The 25750-nt window shown below is 39.4% G+C and overlaps 1 protein-coding gene and 1 pseudogene across 7 annotated transcripts in view; both read left to right on the forward strand.

Annotated features, from left to right (window-relative positions):
- Positions 1-24734, forward strand: part of LOC111178769 (signal recognition particle 14 kDa protein pseudogene) — a 37984-nt pseudogene extending 13250 nt beyond the window's left edge.
- The window catches only part of BTBD9 (BTB domain containing 9), a 413720-nt gene that overhangs the window by 133308 nt on the left and 254662 nt on the right, over positions 1-25750 (forward strand). The window lies entirely within an intron of this gene.

A 25750-nucleotide genomic window follows, 5' to 3' on the forward strand; every position in this document is an offset into this window, starting at 1 on the left:
TTTACATGTCTGCTCTCCCACTAAACTGGCATCTCTTCAACAAGAGTGGTTATCTTTGTATCTCCAGACACAGCTCAGTGTTTGGCAAGAACTGAGTTGAAGGGCTGACAGCTGCATCAGTACAATGGACTCATGTAACAGCTACACAAACATGCAGTAGAAAGAAAAGTAATTTGAGAGCATGTAAAATTAGATGTTTGCATTACTTAGAAGAATTAATATGGTTTCTCTTACCTAAGTTGAATAGTTACTGATTACCAGAGCTGAGGAGTAGCTAAGGGTGAAAAAAAGGACCACCTCACTACCACATAGAGGAAGTTGGGATTTTTTTTTTGAAAATTCTCTTAAGAATGTCTTTTTTTAAAAAAATGTATTTTGTTCAAGTATAGTGATTTACAATGTTGTGTTAATTTCTGCTATACTGCGAAGTGATTCAGTTATATGTATATATATATACACACACACATACATACATATATATATACATTCTCTTTCATATTCTTTTCTATTATGGTTTATCATAGGATATTGAATATAGTTCCCTGTGCTATACAGTAGGACCTTGTTGTTTATCCATCCTATATATAATAGTTTGCATCTGCTAAACCCAAACTCCCACCCTGTCCCTCCCCAATCCCTCCTCCCCCTTGGCAATTCACTCTCTATGTCTGTGAGTCTGTTTCATACCTAAGTTCATTTGTGTCATATTTTAGATTCCACATATAAGTGATATCATATGGTATTTGTCTTTCTCTTTCTGACTTAACTTCACTCAGTATGATAATCTCTGGGTCCATCGTGTTGCTGCAAATGGCATTATTTCATTCTTTTTTATGGCTGAGTAGTATTCCATTGTATATATGTAGCACATCAAGAAAGTGGTGTTCTAAAAGCCCCTTTGAGTAGGGATGAGTTAGTGTCTGGCATGCTGTGGTGGAAAACATAGTTCTAGGTTCAGGAGAAAGTGATACCCAAACCTATATGCAAATCCCAGAATGGTGAGCTTGCTTGTGGGGATCTCAGTAGCAGGGGAAGTCTTGTGTTTAGAACAAGAGTAAACGTGCAAGAGATATGACCCAAGCAGATTTGTGCTGAAATGAGTGAGAAGACCTTTATAGAAAATTTCAGTTTAGCATATGTAGCTCTTTCCCAAGGGCTTTCTATTCAGATTGGGGAAAAAGACACAACAAAACAAAACAGTTAACTTTCCCCTTCAACACTATACAGCACATCCTAAATGAAACATGACTTTCTGAGTTACAAGCTGCTGCCCCTGGCAAAGAGGCTGGTTGTAAGTGCATAATCTCAGTGTGTGCCCTGAAATTAATGTTCTGTGGGCACTCCGGGTTTGTGTGACATACTGTAAGTTATATCCAACCCAACTGTTCTTCTGCCTGCATTAAGTATCATGAAATGAGTTTCCCTGAAAGGAACCATCTGAATAAAGCAGCTTTTATGCCTTTATAACTCCTTACTGCATGACCCCAGGTCACCACTGTTGGTATTAGGAGCTTTCTCTCCCACTTTTCACTCTTCTTGCCTTTAATGGACGGACAGAATCCACATCAGGCTCTCTCTCAGCTTCCAGGTGCTGGCAAATGGTACTGCCATTCCCGTTGTGGGGGAAGGAGGCAGGCACTGGCCTCTCCATCATGTGTCTTCTCTTCCCAGGATGTCAACGGGAGAAAGGTCACAGTCAGAGCTGCCCACCCCACAGAGTTCGTTTTCTCCAGATTCATTAAAATGCTGCCTTCATCTTTCCCTTGGATTTTTACTTTTCAAAACACTTTCCATTGTGCGGCCTCATTTTATTTTATATTGAGATGACAACCTAACATCTCACCAAGTATCCACTGGGAATACAATTCTGCCCTCATTGTGCTGTGCCATCTTGCCAAGTTCTGTTTTTGTTACTCAGCTTTCATTCAGAAAGGAATTAATTTGAGTTATATGATGCCACCGTTGTCTCCTTAAAGAAGGCTAGATGCTTGCACATCTTGGGAAAGTATCTGTGAATGTACTTGAATCTTCCAGATTAGATGCCATTCCTCTTCTCTCTCCTTTCCCTCTCACATCATCATAGGGTCCCCTCATGTTAGAATTAAATCTTCCTATTTTGCCTGTCCCTTCTCAGTGGGATTTTACTGAAGGGGCCCTTGCTTTCTGTCTTTATTTCCTTTTACCTGAGAGAAGCTGATGCAAGGGAAAAGGCACTTTTGAGTCTAAACATAAGGCTACTGCCGTAAGAGAAGAGAATTTTTATACTGCAGAAGATGCCCAGGTGTTAGTTTACTTCCCCAGGAGGATTTTGAACAGGGTTGGATTCAGAAATGAAAATTCTTGTTCCAGGGTGTGTTGATCGAGCAGTAATGGCGGCATCAGTGGCCCCATCACACAGATGTGGTTCAGAAGGGGTGTTTCCTTTTACAGCAGTGATTCAGCTCTCGACTTGGCTTTTAAAATGGTGGAAAATTTTGAAGAAATGAGATTTTTTTCTCTAAAGATTTTAATAGGTGCTGACAGAGAGGAGCCAGCAGCACCAGGATGGTGCTGCTGGAGAGTGAGCAGTTCCTGACAGAGCTGACCAGCCTCTTCCAGAAGTGCCAGTTGTCGGGCAGCGTGTTCATCACCCTGAAGAAGTATGGTGGTCGAACTAAACCCATTCCAAGGAAGGGTTCTGTGGAGGGCTTTGAGCCCTCAGACAACAAGTGTCTGTTAAGAGCTACCAATGGGAAAAAGAAGATCAGCACTGTGGTGAGCTCCAAAGAAGTGAATAAGTCTCAGATGGCTTATTCAAGCCTATTGAGAGCTAACATGGATGGGCTGGAGAAGAGGGACAAAAAGAGCCAGAGTAAGAAGAGCAAAGCAGCGCAGTGAAGGGCACCAGATCTCCCGCTTTCACCAGCTAACCACTGAATTGCTGTTTTTCCTTTGGTTTTTACTTTTGGCCACAAAGCTGGGTTTCTGCTTCCCCTACAATAACTGTTTTCATGTGAGGTTAGGGTCATTTTTGGATGGAAGAAGGGCTGTAGTGTTTACAGGGTAGTTACAAGAAGCCAGTTTATTTTAGATCTGGCTGAGTGGTCTGTGTTGTGTGGTTGTATGTTTCTGGATAATAGTTTACAGTCTCTGTAGCCATCTGTGAAGAGCACTGTATCATTAAACCTGTATTTGTCAGCACTGACCATATTTTATTCCTTTTCCCACCCCATAAAAAGTTTCTGGCAATAGCTCCTCATTCTGGAATGATGTGATTATGAATAGGCTTTAGGCCCTGTCTTATGGGTTACTGGAATTGAAACCTGACAATTTTATAAAAAGTTGTGTTATTTCATGGGTATTTTTCCCAACTTGCTGTATAATTTTATCATCATAGTTCCTTTAGCAAATTTGAATGAGTTCTCATAGCCACATGAGAGTTTGCTTAATCAAACTAAGAACAAGCCTATTACAAAATCATCAAGAATAAAGGTTCCAAGTTGGAAAAAAAAAGATTTTAATAACTTTGCCATTGGACTGTCAGCGTAATCACTGCCTCACATTTGTCATGTAACCAATTTATGTTTTTACCAACGTGAAGGACAATATTTGTTTTATGTTTTCTCCTTTCTGTCTTTCCATTTTTTCCCATTACACTGTGAATTAGCAGATAAACTTAAATAGGAAGGTTGATGCTAGGTTAACCAGAGTTTGGGTAACCCTGCTTGTGTGAGAAGCTGGGGGTGGAGTGGGGTGGGGACTGAATGGGTTGTGTGTCTGAACTATGATCATGTTGATGTGTTCCACCTTGGGCCTCTGCCGGCTTCTAATTACCTTTCATCGTATATTTGGAAACTATCTTATAGCCAGAACAAAGCCCAGGGAAATCTCTACTACTATAGTTTTGGTCATGTTCTTGTAGTTTCCATCTGAAAACAACACAGTTTAGAGAGAACTTTTTGAACTTTTTGAGAACTCCTGAGACTCTTATTTTGTCTTTGCCTGCAGCCAAGATAATTGAAGCATTGTTGGTCTATTTCAGGGGCACATCTTCAGGTAGGATGTGATACTATTTGGGATGTTCTGATAGAACAAAGGGAACACAACTTGTAGCGCTTCCTGCAGTGATAATTCTGGTTCTATGTGTGATGAAAATGAAATGGAATTTTAGCACACAAGACATACCAAGGCAACTTAGTCATTAACAGTAGCAGCCACTCTTGTAATTTCCAAAGTCTCCTCTGATTTTTAGTGTGTCGATTGTTCATTCCCTTCTTCAAGGAAATCAAGATTCCTCAGCCTTTCCCTACAGTGGCTGAAGCTGAAATAGATTCACACAGAGTTTGAAGGTGAGTGAAATAGGTCAGAGCCCATCCAGAAGCTCAGGGCCCACATTTCTTCCCTCCTTTATTCTTCTGCTTTGTCTGCTTGTACACATTGCCTCTCAGTGAAGAGACACCAGAGATGGTCCTCTAAGCAGAGAATGGGAATAAGCAGAGTCAGATTCAGTCATGCAGAAAGGGTTGTAAATGAATGATGAGATTCGGCGCCATCCTCACTGCCAGCTGTGTAATTCTGTTAAAAAAATGGGAGACAGGATAGAGATAGTCAAATCATGCTAATAAGTCTATTTATCAAGCATCCACATGCCCAGAGATGCCTAAAAGACCAGAAAATGGAGGTGTCAGATGAAATATGTGGGTAAATTAATATGATATTCAAGTCAATAAACACAAAATATTTTAAAGATGGTCAGGCTCATGAAAGCACAGTACTCACAAATCTATAACCTTCCTCTGCACACAGCCCCTCCCCTCTCTCACACGTATACACACACACGAGCAGAGACCGGTAGTAAACTTTTTGAACTTCTGACCCCTACCTAGTAGAAGGCATTCGCGGGAACAGAGAGGAAACAACATATTGACCACATGGTTACTTCCTCTTAAGCACTTGCACATACTTCCCTCTCATTTAATCCCACACAGCATTCCTGTGCAGCAGGGATATTCTCATTTTTACAGATGAAGAAATTGAAACTCAGAGAGGTCACACTGTTAAAAAAAAAAAAAAATTGTGGGACTAGATTTAAAAACCATGTCTGTTTGACTCCAAATACCTTGAGTGGATTCTCTTTCCACTAAACCATGCTTCCTTGCCAGAAAATTACTGACATCTTTACTCCATGTATTTGTAGCATTTTTGCTGGGTTTGAGTCAAGTTGATGATTTTTTCATAAATTTATTTATTTATTTTTGGCTGCGTTGGGTCCTCGTTGCTGCACGCGGACTTTCTCTAGTTACGGTGAGCGGGATCTACTCTTCGTTGCCGTGTGTGGGCTTCTCATTGTGGTGGCTTCTCTTGTTGCAGAGCACAGGCTCTAGGCGCACGGGCTTCAGTAGTTGTGGCTCGCGAGCTCTAGAGCGCAGGCTCAGTAGTTGTGGCTCATGGGCTTAGTTGCTCTGCGGCATGTGGGATCTTCCCGGACCAGGGCTCGAACCCGTGTCCCCTGCATTGGCAGGCAGATTCTTAACCACTGCGCCACCAGGGAAGCCCCAAGTTAATGATTCTTAAATGACTCTGGGATAAGAGGACCTCCTGTCGAGGCTTTACAAAAAAACAAATATCCCCAGTTAGTATTGCTTTCGTCCTCACTTTCTTGGCTATAATCAGCATTGACTCTGTCGTGTTCCTGATAGCATTAAGTCATGATAACGTTAGGGTGACAGAAAATAAAACTGGCAAATCTGGATACTGCTTAGTAGATCAGTAAAATGTGAGAATTGGCAACAGTTAAAGTAGGTCTTATCTAAGAAGTATGGACATAAATACAAAGCACAGGATTTAAAGCCATTTCAGGTAAAAATAACTTTGTTTGCTAAACAAGCTTTTTTAGGTGTAAAGGAAAATACAGTCTTGCTTCTGAGCATCTTATTATAAGCATGATTCTGCCCCTGGCATGACTATTCAATTTTATTCAGAACTTACATCTAGCACATAGTAGGTACTAGGTAAAGGTTATGTTGTGGACTGAATGTTTGTGTCTTCCTAAAATTCATATGTTGAAGCCATACCCCCCAATGTGATGGTATTTGGAAGTGGGACCTTTGGAGGTCATTAGGTTTAGATGAGGTCATGAGGGTGGAATTAGTGTCCTTATAAGAAAAAGAAGAGAGATCAGCACCCTCCACTCCTCACCCTGAAACCTGAGGACACAGTGAGAAGGCTGCCCTCTGCAAGGCAGGAAGAGGGCTCTCACCAGGAACCAAATCGGCTAGCACTTTGATCTTGGACTTCCCAGCTCCCAGAACTGTGAGAAGTAAATATTTTGTTTAAGCCACCCATTCTGTGGTATTTTGTTATGGCAGCTGAGGTAAGATAGGCTAGTTGAAATGAATCTCAGTCTCTAATGAAGAGACCTTGCAGTGACTTTATTTTGCTTCTGTTCCTTTTACTTCTGAATTGCTGTACTCTTCTCTGATTTTGACTGTCATCCCCAGTGATTAGAGAAAGAAAGCACACATTAATATTTCTCTTTTCCTTCCTCTAACTTCTGCCTCAGTGCAGTTCATGCCATCTCAGGAGCTCTTCCATTTTAGGAAAGACATCTGTCTTTGCCATGTATCCCCAGTCCTCAGCCCTTATTACTCGTCTTCAGAACCCTCCCATCCCAGGGGTCATTTCACCTAAGCCTGGATGTCGTTGGCAGGACCCTTCATAGCGGTGTTGCTGCCCACCCCTCCCTGTGCATATTTTAAAAATCAGTTAACCAAAGTTTCCATTTAAAAGCTCCAAGGGAAAATTAGGTAGAGTAATAACATTTTCTTATGATTATTTGCCATATTGGCATTGAGGCAGAGAAATCTGTTAGAAAAACTGTTTGCTCTTTTCCCATGTGTCCATATTGAATAATGTAGAGCTGGATATGCTGTCTCTATTCTGAAGCTGTCATGTGCTGTAATAACTGGTTTGACACTTATTATCTTTTTTAATGCAAAGAGGAAATTGTCAGAGTTTGCAACAGTAAAGTAGATCCTTTTTATTATTTTCACTTGAAAGTATTTTTTACTCTCTTTGTCTTGATAAAACAAGTTTATGTGGTAAAAGACAATGGCATGACATGAAATGCCAGAATTTGGACAGTATCAGAGCAGAGCAGGAGTCAAATGAATCATTAATTGGTATTTTTTAGAACCAGTGTTTATAACCAAAGCTGTCAACTTAAATCACAGCCTAACCTTACAGGATCTTAGTGCTTTATCAGAATAATTATTCATCAGTGACTTTCATATTTCTTCCTGGAGTGGTGAAAAGCATCCTTTCCAGGCTGGTTCATAAGCACATATCACACACCCTGGCTTCATTCAGGGCTGCATTCGTTCATCGTAGGAGGAAAGATGTACACTGAATTATGCTTTTAATTTTATATCCCTGGGAAGAATTCACGATCAGATTATTCTGGCCTTTATGCTGTGCTGCCTTGAAAACAATTCTAAAGTGCCTAATGGCTAAGCTTAAAAGCTACTTTCATTTACTTTCAGTGAACCTTTGATATTCAACAGTTGTATTAAACAGAGTGAAAAACACAATGGCAATTCCAAATGCGTTTTCTCCAGCCTGTCAAATGAACGTTTGGGAAATCAAATGGACATTTCCAAACTTGTTTGTCAGTTTACATTCTTTGAAGAGTTAGAGAGAAGGGCTCTTGGAGGTCACTGCCATAGAATGGTCTGGGGAAATGACCATTGAATGTGAGCAATTGCATTTCCAGGCCTGGCTCTGCCACTGCCACTGCCTCTCCCAGGGACCAGCAGAGAGTCTCTCTGTACTTTTAGAAATCAATTTTCTCTTTTATTAATTTCAGTGATTGAGCTAGACCCTATCTCAGGTCTCGTCCCTGCCCTAACCATCTGTGATTCAAAGGGGGAAGTAATGGCAGCAGCTTTTGGCCAAGAAGCAGCAGGGACCCAGGAGATCATGGCCATGCTAGTCTTCTGAGAGCCAAATAATGGCCCCTATATAGAATAACTTCATTCTGAGCAACCAGCAAATATTAAATGCCTCCCTAGAAGATGCTGTGCTTGGTGCTGGGGGCAGGACAAAGAAGTGAAATCATAGTCAATTTGACAGATAAGTGAGAGCTAAGGGCACAGAAAAGAAATTGATGAGTCAAGGCAGCAAATGTTATGTCAGATGAGTGCTTTGTGTAGTAAATGTTGAGAGCAGGAATGGAGGTACTAAGGGAGGCCCCCACAGACTCAGCTGCAGAGCAGAAGTGTGCCACGTGCAGGCAGTGGTAGAGGCAGGTCTGTGGGAAACAGAATCACAGACTTGTGCGCAAGGATTGGGAGGGCAATAGGGAGCTAGGCTGAAGTTTCTTTCTTTTAGGTGTAGCCATTACTAGGAGATTTTTCTGAGAATAAAAGTATTATTATTGTAGAAAGTTTGGAAACCAGCAAAACATATTAAGAAAGTAAAAATCACCTATAACCTCCCAATCCATAGATCACTACTTTGATCTTTGATCTATTTCTTTTTAGTCATGTGTATTCTTTTTAAAAATAAACTTCAGGTCAAATTATATATGTTTTATATCCTGTTTTCATTTAATGTTGTATTGTGTTTCCCCACATTATTAAATATTCCTTGAAAACATTTTTCAGGGCTGTATGTTATTTCATTATACAGGTGTTCCATAATTTGAAGCACATGTAGATTGTTTTTACTTTGATATTGTAAATACTACTATGATGAACATTCATATAAATTTTTGCTTAATCTTATATAAATTATCTGATTATTTGAGATTTCAAAGAATTATATTTCAACTTTCATAGAATTTTATGTGGCAGTTGAGGAGTTTGAACTTTAAATTATAGACATTAGATACCACCTAAATTTTTTTTATCATGATGTTGACTAAAAATTTTACTCTAGAAAAATGTAATTGTATCTTAGAAAAAGACTGGAGGATGCCTCTACCCTGGGACAGGTAGGAGTATCATGAAAGAAGACTGTAAGAACCAATGCTGATATCTATTGATTCATTCATTCATTTATATGAGCCGGGAGCTTTGCCAGACCCTCGGAACGAGGATGGCTTGGATTAGTTTAAGTCGCTGGTACTATACTGCAGTGGTCTCCTAACTAGTTTCCCCATTTACACTCTTGTTCCACTTTATTTTCCCACCCAGAAGCTACAGGGGTTCTTTGCAAGACCATAAATCAGATCATGTGCATAACCCTGTAGGGTTCCCATTATACACAGGATAAAATCCAGCATCTTAATATGGCAGCTGTACTGCCCATTTATTATCTCCAGCCTTACTGGCATTTTTTGCATTTTCTAAAATGTGCTGAGCTCTTTCCTACCCGACGGTTTTCCCACATGTTGCCTCTCTTCCCAGGGTGCTCTTCCCCTCGGTCTTCCCCTGGCTACCTTAGACTTACCCTTTAGTCTCAGCTCAGTTTTCACTGACTGAGAGAATCCTTTCTGACAAACACTACACCTTATCTTAACTAAGTCATCCATAGAACCCAGGTCTTTTTCTTTAAAGCACTTGTCACAGTTTGTAATGAGACCTTTATTTGTGTATTTATTTAATGTATGACTTCTTCACTGGACTGTAAGCTCCATAGGGCTAGGGGCCATGACTGTCTTGCTCACTTTCCCCCAGTACCTGTCACTGTCCTTGTCATGTGGTAGAGGTGAAAGAATAAATGAAAAGTAAGACACACATAGCCCCAGGCTTCTTAGAGCTTATAATCTTACTAAGCTTCCATATTAGCTCTGAGGGTAAGAGAAGAGGAAGAATCAGAAGTAATGAATGAAGACTTTAATTTATATAGTAGGTAGGATAAAGATGTCATTGACAGAAATGGTTAGGCTAAGTCAAATTTGGAGAGAAATGATGAATCCAATTTTAGGCTTGTGGAATTTAAGGATGAAAGTGGGATAAGTGAAGTAATCCACTGGAAAAATCCAGCATGCCAACACCAATCTCTTAATAAAGCCTTACTCCAAACCTATTGTTTATTTTTTATTTTGAGATATTATTCATGAATCAGATAACTCTTTTTTTTTAATTGAGGCCTTTCTTTTTTTTAGAATATTGCCTTTATCCTTCTGAATTGCAGATGAAAAAACAAAAAGTGTAAAGCTATCATTTTAGTCTTACTTGAAGACATGACATTCTGCCATCCCCATTACTGAAGCCCTGACACTTACCTGTTCTTTTTGGAGGAGAAAAAAAGTTGGAACTTTATTCCTTGTTCCCTACCCCAGCCACTACCATCAACTCCCACTTCAGTTATTTTGGAAAAAAATCTAAATTACAAATTTGGGGAGCTTCTATAGTGTTTTCACAAGCTCACTGAGATCCAACCATAGTATCAGGCTCGTAATGTTAGATTTTGAATATGGTGTTTAAAGGCTCGGTATTTTGCAGAATTGCAAGATAAATTTAAGCTGGAAGCTGCTTTTTCTCAAGAAATAATAGAAATATTCTTTGCCCTGTGAAATGTGAGTAATGCAAGAATGGGCTTGATTATGACTTGAGCAGGATTATAGATCTTAGAAATCCAAACCTAGATGTAATCTCATTTGTTCACATTATAAATCTAGTATATTTTTAGAAAATTGAATGAAAATATGAACCAAACCCCATCTCATTTTGGTGGCTTTTGACCTTGTGTCTGTAGAAGTTGTAAAATTTATCCCTGGGCTGGATGGTTATTTTTTTGTTTTCAAGATTGAGACTACCCTTGAGATATTAGTCAGGTACAATCTTGAGGTCATACATAATTTTTTAAAAAGTTATTTAAAAGACCAAGGTGCTGTCTTGCTGCTTGGGCACTTTTCTATGACAGTGCCCAGCTCTCCTTTTCAGTAACTGACTCAGCCTGACACAGTTGTACTTGCTGCTAACGCTTTGTAAAATGTTATTTAAATATTTCTAACTTATCGTTTCATGCTGGGTTTTATGGAACATAAATTTCTATTTAGGCCACTAATTTACAGTAGAAGTTTTTTACTAATATCACTGCAGGCTCCATCCATCTAAAAATGTTGTTCATAAGCTACGCTAAAAATATGTTATATATTTGCACTGTATGTAAACAGTGTTGTGTTTTATTAGTGTGCAGTGCTTTGTCTATGGAAATGCTGGTATTGCAGCATATGTTTAGAGGGGATAGGAACTCAAGTATGGTGGAAAGACTACAGAAAAGTGAAATCCCTGAAGGATGGGATTTATGGAATTTTCAGAGCGCTTTGCAGAAAATCTACATACATTATCTGCGTTTTGTTTTGTTTTGTTTTTTACAAGGCACCACCATGCTATATAATCAACTTTTTATTAAGATTATAAATTTAAACAAATAATCTGAACAGTTTTACCTGGTGATATACAATTGAGTATGCACAAAAATACAGGGGAATGGGGGAGAAGGGCCAAGAAAGGAAGGGTTGGCAGCTTGTTTTGGAGTCCACACGGTGCTGATGGCTGCAGATGAACCCCACCTTTTTACAACAAAAGGCTTTAAATTAAACAAAATCTATCGAACTGAAGACACAGGACAGGGTTCTCATAGGATCGAACTATGCTGGTTTCATGAAATGTAACCGAAGGCTGAACCAGGACAGTGCAACTTAGAAGCACACACATGAAAACCACATCTGACCAGACACTTAGTGAAAAGTCTCCAACCATTACTTATGTTTTCTACAAAGATAAAGTGGAATCTTGCAGAATGTTTTGGGAAGCTCTATTATTTCATCTATGCTCCATATTTCTAAGTGGTTTATAGAGGGTTGAAACTGTAAATATATTCAGCTCAAGAGAGGCAGTCATTATTGCTTTAATGACCATGTTTTTACCTTCAGAAAAATTTATTCAATGGACCAGAAATAATGTAAGTTAGATCTTCCTTCTGGTAGTGGAGAAACGTAATTCCAAGGAATGACATTTTTGTTTTCTTTCGCTAAGTGTCCTTGAGCTGGAGGAGATGATTTGGGGAATAAGAGGTTTAAGACTTTGGAAGAGTTTCTTTGGATCATTTTGAGGAACTTTTAGTTACTACAAGTCCCGTAGAGTGTTTACCTGAAAGCATTCAATCTGAGCTCTGAGCCAGTCCTTCACTAGTAAAATTAAAGGAGAGAAAGTAGGTTCATTATGATTAAATCCTAGTTAAACGAATTAGTTTTGTTCTGGACATTCTGATGGGTCTTATTCTCTGGGTGAGGCAGCCTGTGCACTGACTTCATTCATCCTCCTCCCTTTGATAGCAGCATAGCCACTGGGTATCATCTGCTGAGTCCAAAGTTGATACTTGTTGACCAGTTGAAAAGATGATCGTGTCTCAAAATCAGACTGATGTAAGTGCCATTTAAGCCACCAGAGCTGAGTTTTTATTATCTTTCAAGGGTATGTTGAGATTTGATAGCCAGGTTTACAAATGGAAAATCTTACAACTTGTTTAAAATACATTTGCAGAAAACTAAGGCCATTGGTTTTGCCTCTAAAATAGTGATGTTGTGGTAGGAAATTTAGCATCCTGTTCTTAGATGGTTCCCCAGAGTGCCGAAAGCCATCATCTGTGATGAAGAGTTTTTACAAACAACTTCCAAAGAGTTTTAATGTAGCAAATGAATCTTGGAAAACTTCTCTTTCTAATTTACTACTTTGTTCAGTGCATGTTAAAGAAGAAGCAGTGGATCATATAATTAAATGTGATTTTTTAAGACCTCTGAGGTGGCACTTTGTAACTGATACTCACTGGCATTTTGCTTGGCCTCTTGGACTGAGGCAGGAGGTGTTCCAAAGCTCATCTCTTCTGAAGGCAGAGTGTGAAGCATGCTTTATTAGCAGCAGGCTGCTCATCATGCTTTTTTTTTTCTTTTTTTTTTTACATCTTTATTGGAGTATAATTGCTTTACAATGGTGTGTTAGTTTCTGCTTTACAACAAAGTGAATCAGTCATACATATACATATGTTCCCATATCTCCTCACTCTTGCGTCTCCCTCCCTATCCCACCCTCCCTATCCCACCCCTCCAGGCGATCACAAAGCACCGAGCTGATCTCCCTGTGCTATGCAGCTGCTTCCCACTAGCTATCTACCTTACGTTTGGTAGTGTATATATGTCCATGCCTCTCTCTCGCTTTGTCACAGCTTACCCTTCCCCCTCCCCATATCCTCAAGTCCATTCTCTAGTAGGTCTGTGTCTTTATTCCTGTCTTACCCCTAGGTTCTTCATGACATTTTTTTCCCTTAAATTCCATATATATGTGTTAGCATACGGTATTTGTCTTTCTCTTTCTGACTTACTTCACTCTGTATGACAGACTCTAGGTCCATCCACCTCATTACAAATGGCTCAATTTCATTTCTTTTTATGGCTGAGTAATATTCCATTGTATATATGTGCCACATCTTCTTTATCCATCCATCCGATGATGGACACTTAGGTGGTTTCCATCTCCGGGCTATTGTAAATAGAGCTGCAATGAACATTTTGGCACGTGACTCTTTTTGAATTATGGTTTTCTCAGGGTATATGCCCAGTAGTGGGATTGCTGGGTCATATGGTAGTTCTATTTGTAGTTTTTTAAAGGAACCTCCATATGGTTCTCCATAGTGGCTGTACCAATTCACATTCCCACCAACAGTGCAAGAGGGTTCCCTTTTCTCCACACCCTCTCCAGCATTTATTGTTTCTAGATTTTTTGATGATGGCCATTCTGACTGGTGTGAGATGATATCTCATTGTAGTTTTGATTTGCATTTCTCTAATGATTAATGATGTTGAGCATTCTTTCATGTGTTTGTTGGCAGTCTGTATATCTTCTTTGGAGAAATGTCTATTTAGGTCTTCTGCCCATTTTTGGATTGGGTTGTTTGTTTTTTTGTTATTGAGCTGCATGAGCTGCTTATAAATTCTGGAGATTAATCCTTTGTCAGTTGCTATGTTTGCAAGTATTTTCTCCCATTCTGAGGGTTGTCTTTTGGTCTTGTTTATGGTTTCCTTTGCTGTGCAAAAGCTTTGAATGTTCATTAGGTCCCATTTGTTTATTTTTGTTTTTATTTCCATTTCTCTAGGAGGTGGGTCAAAAAGGATCTTGCTGTGATTTATGTCATAGAGTATTCTGCCTATGCTTTCCTCTAAGAGTTTCTGGCCTTACATTTAGGTCTTTAATCCATTTTGAGCTTATTTTTGTGTATGGTGTTAGGGAGTGATCTAATCTCATACTTTTACATGTACCTGTCCAGTTTCCCCATCACCACTTATTGAAGAGGCTGTCCTTTCTCCACTGTACAGTCCTGCCTCGTTTATCAAATATAAAGTGACCATATGTGCGTGGGTTTATCTCTGGGCTTTTTATCCTGTTCCATTGATCTATCTTTCTGTTTTTGTGCCAGTACCATACTGTCTTGGTTACTGTAGCTTTGTAGTATAGTCTGAAGGCAGGGAGCCTGATTCCTCCAGCTCCGTTTTTCGTTCTCAAGATTGCCTTGGCTATTCGGGGTCTTTTGTGTTTCCATACAAATTGTGAAATTTTTTGTTCTAATTCTGTGAAAAACGCCAGTGGTAGTTTGATAGGGATTGCATTGAATCTGTAGATTGCTTTGGGTAGTAGAGTCATTTTCACAATGTTGCTTCTTCCAATACAAGAACATGGTATATCTCTCCATCTATTTGTATCATCTTTAATTTCTTTCATCAGTGTCTTATAATTTTTTGCATACAGGTCTTTTGTCTCCTTAGGTAGGTTTATTCCTAGATATTTTATTCTTTTTGTTGCAGTAGTAAATGGGAGTGTTTTCTTGATTTCACTTTCAGATTTTTCATCATTAGTGTATAGGAATGCCAGAGATTTCTGTGCATTAATTTTGTATCCTGCTACTTTACCAAATTCATTGATTAGCTCTAGAAGTTTTCTGGCAGCATCTTTAGGATTCTTTCTGTATAGTGTCATGTCATCTGCAAACAGTGACAGCTTTACTTCTTCTTTTCCGATTTGGATTCCTTTTATTTCTTTTCCTTCTTGTATTGCTGTGGCTAAAACTTCCAAAACTATGTTGAATAAGAGTGGGGAGAGTGGGCAACCTTGTCTCGTTCCTGATCTTAGTGGAAATGCTTTCAGTTTTTCACCATTGAGGATGATGTTGGCTGTGGGTTTGTCATATATGGCCTTTATTATGTTGAGGAAAGTTTCCTCTATGCCTACTTTCTGCAGGGTTTTTATCATAAATGGGTGTTGAATTTTGTCGAAAGCTTTCTCTGCATCTATTGAGATGATCATATGGTTTTTCTTCTTCAATTTGTTAATATGGTTTATCACATTGATTGATTTACGTATATTGAAGAATCCTTGCATTCCTGGAATAAACCCCACTTGATCATGGTGTATGATCCTTTTAATGTGCTGTTAGATTCTGTTTGCTAGTATTTTGTTGAGGATTTTTGCATCTATATTCATCAGTGATATTGGCTTGTAGTTTTCTTTCTTTGTGACATCCTTGTCTGGTTTTGGTATCAAGGTGATGGTGGCCTCATAGAATGAGTTTGGGAGTGTTCCTCCCTCTGCTATATTTTGGAAGAGTTTGAGAAGGATGGGTGTTAGCTCTTCTCTAAATGTTTGATAGAATTCGCCTGTGAAGCCATCTGGTCCTGGGCTTTTGTTTGTTGTAAGATTTTAAATCATAGTTTCAATTTCTGTGCTTGTGATTGGTCTGTTCATATTTTCTATTTCTTCCTGATTCAGTCTTGGCAGTTTGTGCACTTCTAAGAATTTGTCCATTTCTTCCAGGTTGTCCATTTTATTGGCATAGAGTTGCTTGTAGTAATCTCTCATGATTTTTTGTATTTCTGCAGTGTCAGTTGTTACTTCTGCTTTTTCATTTCTAGTTCTGTTGATTTTAGTCTTCTCCCTTTTTTTCTTGATGAGTCTGGCTAATAGTTTATCACTTTTATTTATCTTCTCAAAGAACCAGCTTTTAGTTTTATTGATCTTTGCTATCGTTTCCTTCATTTCTTTTTCATTTATTTCTGCTCTGATCTTTATGATTTCTTTCCTTCTGCTAACTTTGGGGGTTTTTTGTTCTTCTTTCTCTAATTGCTTTAGGTGCAAGGTTAGGTTGTTTATTCGAGATGTTTCCTGTTTCTTAAGGTAGGATTGTATTGCTATAAACTTCCCTCTTAGAACTGCCTTTGCTGCATCCCATAGGTTTTGGGTCGTTGTGTTTCCATTGTCATTTGTTTCTAGGTATTTTTTGATTTCCTCTTTGATTTCTTCAGTGATCACTTCGTTATTAAGTAGTGTATTGTTTAGCCTCCATGTGTTTGTATTTTTTACAGATCTTTTCCTGTAATTGATATCTAGTCTCATAGTGTTGTGCTTGGAAAAGATACTTGATACAATTTTAATTTTCTTAAATATACCAAGGCTTGATTTGTGACCCAAGATATGATCTATCCTGGAGAATGTTCCATGAGCACTTGAAAAAAATGTGTATTCTGTTGTTTTTGGATGGAATGTCCTATAAATATCAATTAAGTCCATCTTGTTTAATGTATGATTTAAAGCTTGTGTTTCCTTATTTATTTTCATTTTGGATGATCTGTCCATTGGTGAAAGTGGGGTGTTAAAATCCCCTACTATGAATGTGTTACTGTCGATTTCCCCTTTTATGGCTGTTAGTATTTGCCGTATGTATTGAGGTGCTCCTATGTTGGGTACATAAATATTTACAATAGTTACATCTTCTTCTTGGATCGATCCGTTGATCATTATGTAGTGTCCTTCTTTGTCTCTTGTAATAGTCTTTATTTTAAAGTCTATTTTGTCTGATATGAGAATTGCTACTCCAGCTTTCTTTTGGTTTCCATTTGCATGGAATATCTTTTTCCATCCCCTTAGTTTCAGTCTGTATGTGTCTCTAGGTCTGAAGTGGGTCTCTTGTAGACAGCATAAATATGGGTCTTGTTTTTGTATCCATTCAGCCAATCTGTGTCTTTTGGTGGGAGCATTTAAACCATTTACATTTAAGGTAATTATCGATATGTATGTTCCTATTCCCATTTTTTAAATTGTTTTGTGTTCGTTATTGTAGGTCTTTTCCTTCTCTTGTGTTTCCTCCCTAGAGAAGTTCCTTTAGCATTTGTTGTAAAGCTGGTTTGGTGGTGCTGAACTCTCTCAGCTTTTGCTTGTCTGTAAAGGTTTTAATTTCTCCATCAAATCTGAATGAGATCCTTGCTGGTTAGAGTAATCTTGGTTGTAGGTTTTTCTCCTTCATCACTTTAAATATGTCCTGCCAGTCCCTTCTGGCTTGCAGAGTTTCTGCTGAAAGATCAGCTGTTAACCTTATGGGGATTCCCTTGTGTGTTATTTGTTGTTTTTCCGTTGCTGCTTTTAATATTTTTTCTTTGTATTTAATTTTTGACAGTTTGATTAATATGTGTCTTGGTGTGTTTCTCCTTGGATTTATCCTGTATGGGACTCTCTGTGCTTCCTGGACTTGATTAACTATTTCCTTTTCCATATTAGGGAAGTTTTCAACTATAATCTCTTCAAATATCTTCTCAGTCCCCTTTTTCTCTTCTTCTTCTGGAACCCCTATAATTTGAATGTTGGTGCGTTTAATATTGTCCCAGAGGTCTCTGAGACCGTCCTCAGTTCTTTTCATTCTTTTTTCTTTATTCTGCTCTGCAGTAGTTATTTCCACTATTTTATCTTCCAGGTCACTTAGCCGTTCTTCTGCCTCAGTTATTCTGCTATTGATCCCATCTAGAGTATTTTTAATTTCATTTATTGTGCTATTCATCGTTGTGCGTTTCATCTTTAGTTCTTCTAGGTCCTTGTTAAATGTTTCTTGCATTTTTTCTGTTCTATTTCCAAGATTTTGGATCATCTTTACTATCATTATTCTGAATTCTTTTTTAGGTAGACTGCCTATTTCCTCCTCATTTGTTAGGTCTGGTGGGTTTTTATCTTGCTCCTTCATCTGCTGTGTGTTTTTCTGTCTTCTCATTTTGCTTATCCTACTGTGCTTGGGGTCTCCTTTTTGCAGACTGCAGGTTCATAGTTCCTGTTGTTTTTGGTGTCTGTCCCCAGTGGCTAAAGTTGGTTCAGTGGGTTGTGTAGGCTTCCTGGTGGAGGGGACTAGTGCCTGTGTTCTGGTGGATGAGACTGGATGTTGTCTTTCTGATGTGCAGGCCCACGTCTGGTGGTGTGTTTTGGGGTGTCTGGCGTTATTATGATTTTAGGCAGCCTCTCTGGTAATGGGTGCGGTGTGTTCCTGTCTTGTTAGTTGTTTGGTATAGGGTCTCCAGCACTGTAGCTTGCTGGTTGTTGAGTGAAGCTGGGTGCTGGTTTTGAGATGGAGATCTCTGGGAGATTTTTGCCGTTTGATATTATGTGGAGCTGGGAGGTTTCTTGTGGACCAGTGTCCTGAAGTTGGCTCTCCCACCTCAGAGGCACAGCACTGCCTCCTGGCTGCAGCACCAAGAGCCTTTCATGCACACAACTCAGAATAAAAAGGAGAAAAAGTAGAAAGAAAGAATTAGTAGAAGTAGAAAGAAAGAAAGCAAGAAAGAAAGAAAGGGAAAGAAGGAAAGAAAGAAAGGAGGGAGGAAGGAAGGAAGGAGGGAAGTAAGGAAAAAAAGAAAGAAGATAAAGTAAAATAAAATAAAGTAAGATAAAATATAATAAAGTTATTAAAATAAAAAATAATTATTAAGAAAAATAATTTAAGAAAAAAAAACGGACGGATAGAACCCTAGGACAAATGGTGGAAGCAGAGCTATACAGACAAAATCTCACACGGAAGCATACACATACACACTCACAAAAAGAGGAAAAGGGGAAAAAATCATAAATCTTGCTCTCAAAGTCCACCTCCTCAATTTGGGATGATTCGTTGTCTATTCATGTATTCCACAGATGCAGGGTACATCAAGTTGACTGTGGAACTTTAATCCGCTGCTTCTGAGGCTGTTGGGAGAGATTTCCCTTTCTCTTCTTTGTTCTCACAGCTCCCAGGGGCTCAGTTTTGGATTTGGCCCCGCCTCTGCTTGTAGGTCGCCGGAGGGCACCTGCTCTTCGCTCAGACAGGACGGGGTTAAAGGAGCAGCTGCTTCGGGGACTCTGGCTCACTCAGGCTGGGGGGAGGGAGGGGCACGGAGTGCAGGACGAGCCTGTGGCAGCAGAGGCCAGCGTGACGTTGCACCAGCCCGAGGCGCGCCGTGTGTTCTCCTGGGGAAGTTGTCCCTGGATCCCGGAACCCTGGCAGTGGCGGGCTGCACAGGCTCCCCGGAAGGGCTGTGTGGATAGTGACCTGTGCTCGCACACAGGCTTCTTGGTGGCGGCAGCAGCAGCCTTAGCGTCTCATGCCCATCTCTGTGGTCCACACTTTTAGCCGCGGCTCGCGCCCGTCTCTGGAGCTCCTTTAAGCAGCGCTCTTAATCCCCTCTCCTCGCGCACCAGGAAACAAAGAGGGAAGAAAAAGTCTCTTGCCTCTTCGGCAGCTCCAGACTTTTCCCCGGATGCCCTCCCGGCTAGCCGTGGTGCACTAACCCCCCGCAGGCTGTGTTCACGCCGCCAACCCCAGTCCTCTCCCTGCACTCCGACCGAAGCCCAAGCCTCAGCTCCCAGCCCCGCCCACCCCGGCGGGTGAGCAGACAAGCCTCTCCGGCTGGTGAGTGCCGGTCAGCACCGATCCTCTGTGCAGGAATCTCTCCGCTTTGCCCTCTGCACCCCTGTTGCTGTGCTCTCCTCTGTGGCTCCGAAGCTCCGCCACCCGCAGTCTCCGCCCGTGAAGGGGCTTCCTAGTGTGTGGAAACCTTTCCTCCTTCACAGCTCCCTCCCACTGGTGCAGGTCCCATCCCTATCCTTTTGTCTTTGTTTATTCTTTTTTCTTTTGCCCTACCCAGGTACGTGGGGGAGTTTCTTGCCTTTTGGGAGGTCTGAGGTCTTCTGCCAGCATTCAGTAGGTGTTCTGTAGGAGTTGTTCCACGTGTAGATGTATTTCTGGTGTATCTGTGGGGAGGAAGGTGATCTCCACGTCTTACTCTTCCGCCATCTTCCCCTCGTCCTCATCATGCTTTTAAATAGCTAATGATATCATGACTTGGCTCTCCATGGACACAAATTCCACCAACTCTTCTCTTGTTGGTTGTGTTTTGTTTTGAAACTTCAAAAATGTTCACATTAAAATGGTAAAGCATTTTTCAAAAGCTGACCGCTAGGTTATTAAGGAAAAATGGGATAGAATCTGAGTAATAAATGTTTTTCAGAAAAAGCCTTTTTCCTGAGTTCACAATAAAATGAGCACTCCCTAGCCAACATTTATATCCACAGACAAGGCATTGCCTGCCTTGAACTCCCTGAACTATAATCCACCCTGTCTTCAACCTATGCTTTCATTTTCAAGACCAAGACATCCTTTGGCTACATGAAGATTCTGTGGCCAGGACCATGGCTGCCCTCCCATCTAAGCTTGGCCTTGCCTCTCAGCTTAGGCCTGTGCTCAGCAGGATGATAAATGTGAAAACTGGACTGCATTTCATGGTCAGGTTCTTCACTTTGTCATTTTCTTTCCTCCCCTGGTTATTTCTTCTGTTTTTATAGAAAGGAAAACAAAGCCCATTTAACAACTGCAAAGCACACAGTCCACAGAGGCCTTAAAGATTACTGGCAACAAAACATATTTATGTCTTTAATAAGGAATTGAAATTTACCACTCAGTAGATAAATTTTCCCTCTCTATTGTTTCTCTCTGAAAATCACTGGTATTGGGTGAAACAATTCGGCTTACAAGATATTACATTAATGTCTTTGGTTTCTGAGGTAATATTTTGCAGTGTTTCCTGCCAATAATAAAATTTTGAAGTAATTCTAAAATTTGGTGTACACGGACAGTTTTGAGTTAAATATTAAGTTATTTTGTATGACTTCCGAGTGTCTGAAGACTGAAAGAGTATGTCACATGTAATGAATGTAGGTGGGTGTGAGAGGTTATTGAAAGGGCAAAGATGTGGCTATGGGGTACAGGTGATAGAGTTGAAGGTGAGAATTGAGTCATCATTTTTGTAAGCTCTGAATTAAAATCACTCAGATGAAATGATCATGTTTCCTGGGTGATGGTCTTCTAACAAAGTCTTTTTTAAGAGATGAGGAGGTTGTGATGCCACAAATCAGACAGGATATTTAAAGAGTGGGCTTTTTGATACCTCCTAATGCCCCTTTTCCATATTCCTTAGGATACATGATCAAGCAGGTCTCAGAGTCTGTATTTGGAGATGAGAGATCAAGAGGCAGTGCTGAAAGTCAGTGGAATGTGATGAGCTGGGCCCTCCATTGCTTTGCCTCATGTTTCCTGGCCACTAATCCAGCATTTTTGAATAAGCTTTTTTTTTTTTTTGGTTGCAGCTTTGAATTTCTAAAAACATACAAACAAGACTAGTAGGCCTGAAAAGATTGATATTTTATTTTTATTTTATTGATATTTTATTTCCTTATTCCTTATTCAGGGATGAGTTGATTTTTTTTTTTTTATAATCTTCTGAGTCCCAAATTCATCCTTGGGATTTATCCTGCATAGTAAGACATAGTTAAATATTTTGGATGGCTATTAGGGAAGTAAAGCTAGGAGAAGTTTTGCTTACTGAGAGATAGTCAAATAACCTTTGAAGAGGAATACAGAAACTACCTATAAATTTTCCCTATAAATGTTCTTTTATTAAAGTTTTACATACAAAGTTTGTGCTATTCATTCACTGGCCATTCTCCAAATGTTTGGGTATCTTCTCTGGGCCTAAAATGATATACTGTGTATAGTACAGGATTCAATCTCTTTAAGTCAAATTTTAAAATACTATCCTAGGGAACCTGAGAGTTACAGAGAAGAATAAAACATGATTCCAGCCTTGAAGGGGCTTACAATTTGGTAGGTACAAAATAACTCTAATAAAAGCAGTATGTGTTAAGTGAGATAACAGAAGTACAGAATGCTGTAGGAACCCAATATATGTAGGGATAATCAGAGAAGCCCTCCTAAAAAATTGTTTATACTAGGTCTTTCTGTCTGAAAAGTCCTGGGCATCTTTCAAGGCCTAATATAAATATTTTTTAGGAAGCCTTCCCTGATTATCCCTGCAATGCACTTGTCCTTTCCCACCCCTGTGAAGCTCTCTAAGTGCAAGAGCATGGAGAGTGAATATATAGCAGTCAAAGATGATCAAGTTGTTAAGCTTGGGAAATTTAGGAAAATTGTGGAGCCAGAACAAAGAAGTCAAGAGGAGGAAGAAGAACGCTTTTTTGACGAGTTGATGAATCTCTTGGACATGCTGAAGCTGAAGTACAAGCTATCAAAGTGGCTTTGTGCAACAGGCAGTTGAGGACGTACAGTGGTATTTCATAGGGTAGATTAGGTTTTCGGTTGACCCTGCACAAGCTAAGGCTGTGGGTGTGGATGGAAGAGATTGCCTGTCAAATTCTTGTAACTCTAACTTTCTGTTACATAAATTGAACTGTCCCTAACATTCTCGATTAATATGTAAGTTGGTGTTATGGCCTGATATTCTGTTGATAGGGTGGAGATAATTTCTGTGATTTCTACCTTGGGTTTATAACTGGAGAATTTGTATACAGAGATGCTAGTAGTTGGAGCTACATAAGTTCAAAAACAGATAAATAGTTTTATGCTTGTTCTTGTGAAAGCGACAAGCATTTTCTTCACTAGGTCTAGGGGGAGAAACTTTGAAGTGTAAGAAGGGCCTGACGATTTCTGGAAAACAAAGCTAAAAGGGACAAAAATAAAATGAGACCCTTGTTTTCCATAGCTTTCTGTCTATGTGTGGTTTTGGGAAACTTCATAACTTTTTCTGATTCTGTAATCTTCTTTTTCTTAATTCAAGACCACAAATAGGAAAAGCTGTTATTTGCATTTAGGTTTAATCAGCTCTCTCATTAGCACATCCTAATGTAAGTGTTCCCTGATTTATGGACTGAAATATACTGGATTCTGTAAGTATGCTTGGTTATGCATAGATTTGTTACTGTTGTTCTTGAATTTTGGTGTTTTTATTTATCAATAATACAGCTCATCAAGGGTGTTAGGACTGTTCTGGATTTCAGGGATTTTCTTGTTTCTTTAAAATATGATTGAAAAATGCCATATATTTAAATTAATGACAGGAATTTCTTCCTAACTCTGTTCATTCAGTGTGACCTTTCTTTTGGGTCTTAGCACTACCCTACCACACACCTTTGCCTTTGGCTCTTTGGCTGTGATTTTAAAAAAATATTGAACCATTTATGAAGGAAGCATATACCCCAATTAAAATACTTTATCCACTTCCATAACTGAATTATAGCCATAGAAAAATATTTTGAAATTATAGTTCAGGACCACAAAACAACCAACAAAAACAAACCAAAAAACAACTTTGCCTTATTCAAGAAGGAAAAGGAAGTGTGGAGCTCAGAGTTATAATCAACTTGGAAGAGGTTGACATTACCATAGATTCTACAGATGTTAAAAGAATAATAAGAGAATGTTATTAAAAGTTTTGTGCTAATAAATCAGACAATTTAGTTGAAATGGACAAATTTGTTGAAAGACAAAAACTGCCTAAGTCAGGACGAAATAAATAACCAGAATAGCCATGTATCTATTAAAAAAATTAAAATTTGCAGCTAAAAACCTTCTCACAAAGAAACTCCAGGCCTAAATGGCTTTACTGGTGAATTCTAATGCACATTTAAGGAGGAAATGATACAGATTCTACATAAACTTTTCTAGAAAAATTGGAACAAAAAGGAATATTTCCCAATTCATTCTGTGAGGCCTAATACCAAAATGGACAAAGATACTGCATAAACATAAAAAGAAAACTACAAGCCAATATCTAGTTTTCCCTCATGGAACACAGATAAAAAGTTCTTAAGATTTTAGCAAATTGAATCCAACAATCCGTTAAAAGAACAATACATCATAATCAGGTAAGGTTTGTCACAGGAATGCAAGCCTAGTGTAACATTCAAAAATCAATTAAATATATTTCACCATATTAACAAACTAAAATTGAAAAATCATCTGATCATTTCAATAGAGGCAGAAAAAGTTTTACAAAGTCCAACATCCATTCCTAATACTCCTAGCAAACTAGGAATAGAAGAGAACTTTCTCAACCTGATAAAGGGCTTCTATGGAAAGTATACAGCTCACATAATACTTAATGGTGAAAGACTGAATGCTTTCTCCCAACATCAGAAATAAGTCAGCAATGTCTATTCTTATGACTCCCATTTAGCATTGTACTGGAAGTTCTACCTAGTGCAGTAAGGCAAGAAGAGAAACAAAAGTCATTCAGGGACTTCCCTAGTAGCACAGTGGTTAAGAATCCGCCTGACAGTGCCAGGGACACGGGTTCGAGCTCTGGTCCTGGAAGATCCCACTAAGCCCGTGTGCCTCAACTACTGAGCCTGTGCTCTAGAGCCCGTGAGCCACAACTACTGAAGCCCACGTGTCTAGAGCCTATGCTCCGCAACAAGAGAAGCCACCACAGTGAGAAGCCCACGCACCACAATGAAGAGTAGCCCCCGCTCGCCGCAACTAGAGAAAGACCTCGCGCAGCAACGAAGACCCAACACAGCCAAAAATAATGAATAAATAAATAAATTTATTAAAAGAAAAAAAAAGACATTCAGATTGGAAAGGAAGAAGTAAAACTGTGTGTTTTTTTTTCCGGTACACAGGCCTCTCACTGTTGTGACCTCTCCCGTTGCGGAGCACAGGCTCCAGACGCGCAGGCTCAGCGGTCATGGCTCACGGACCCAGGTGCTCCACGGCATGTGGGATCTTCCCGGACCGGGGCACGAACCCGTGTCCCCTGCATCAGCAGGCGGACTCTCAACCACTGCGCCACCAGGGAAGCCCAGTAAAACTGTTTTTATTCTCAGACAACATCATCATCTATGTAGTAAATCCAATGAAATCTACAAAAAAAGTCAGTAAAACTAGTAAATGAGTTTAGCAAGGGTGCATGATACAAGATCATTGTACGAAAATCAATTGTATTTCTGTATAATACCTACAAACAATTGGCAATAACAAATTTAAAACAATACCATTTACAGTAGCATCAAAAATTTGAAATACTTAGGGGAAAAATGACAAAAGATATATAAGACACTGGAAACTACAAAACAATGCTGAGAGAAATTAAAGACCTAAATAAATGGAGAGATATACAGGTCAGAAGATTCAGTATTGTTAGGCTGTCAGTTTTCATATTGACCAGTAGATTCAACAAAATCCCAATGAAAATCCCAGCAGGACTTTTGAAGAAATTCTAAAATTCATATGGAAATGTAAAGAAGTTAGACTAATCAGAACAGCTTTGAAAAAGAAGAACAAGATTAGAGACCTAACACTACCCGATTTTAAGACTTTTTGTAGGGACTTCTCTGGTGGTCCAGTGGTTAAGATTCCACACTCCCGATGCAGGGGGCCTGGGTTCAATCCCTGGTCAGGGAACTAGATCCCACATGCTGCAACTTAGACCTGGCGCAGCCAAATAAATAAATAAATACCAAGAAAAAAAGACTTATTGTAAATCAAGAGAGTATGATATTGGTGTAAAAACTGATAGATTAAATCTGTCAGAAGAGAAAGTCTGTAAGTAGACCCACGTAATTATGGACAACTTAATTTTCAACAGGGGTGCAAGGCAATTCAGTGGAGAAGGGAAAGTTTTCAACAAATG

This window comes from Delphinapterus leucas, chromosome 10, assembly GCF_059928025.1.
Source record: "Delphinapterus leucas isolate spDelLeu-1000000601 "Yukka" chromosome 10, BTC_Dleu_Yukka2, whole genome shotgun sequence".
NCBI lineage: Eukaryota > Metazoa > Chordata > Mammalia > Artiodactyla > Monodontidae > Delphinapterus > Delphinapterus leucas.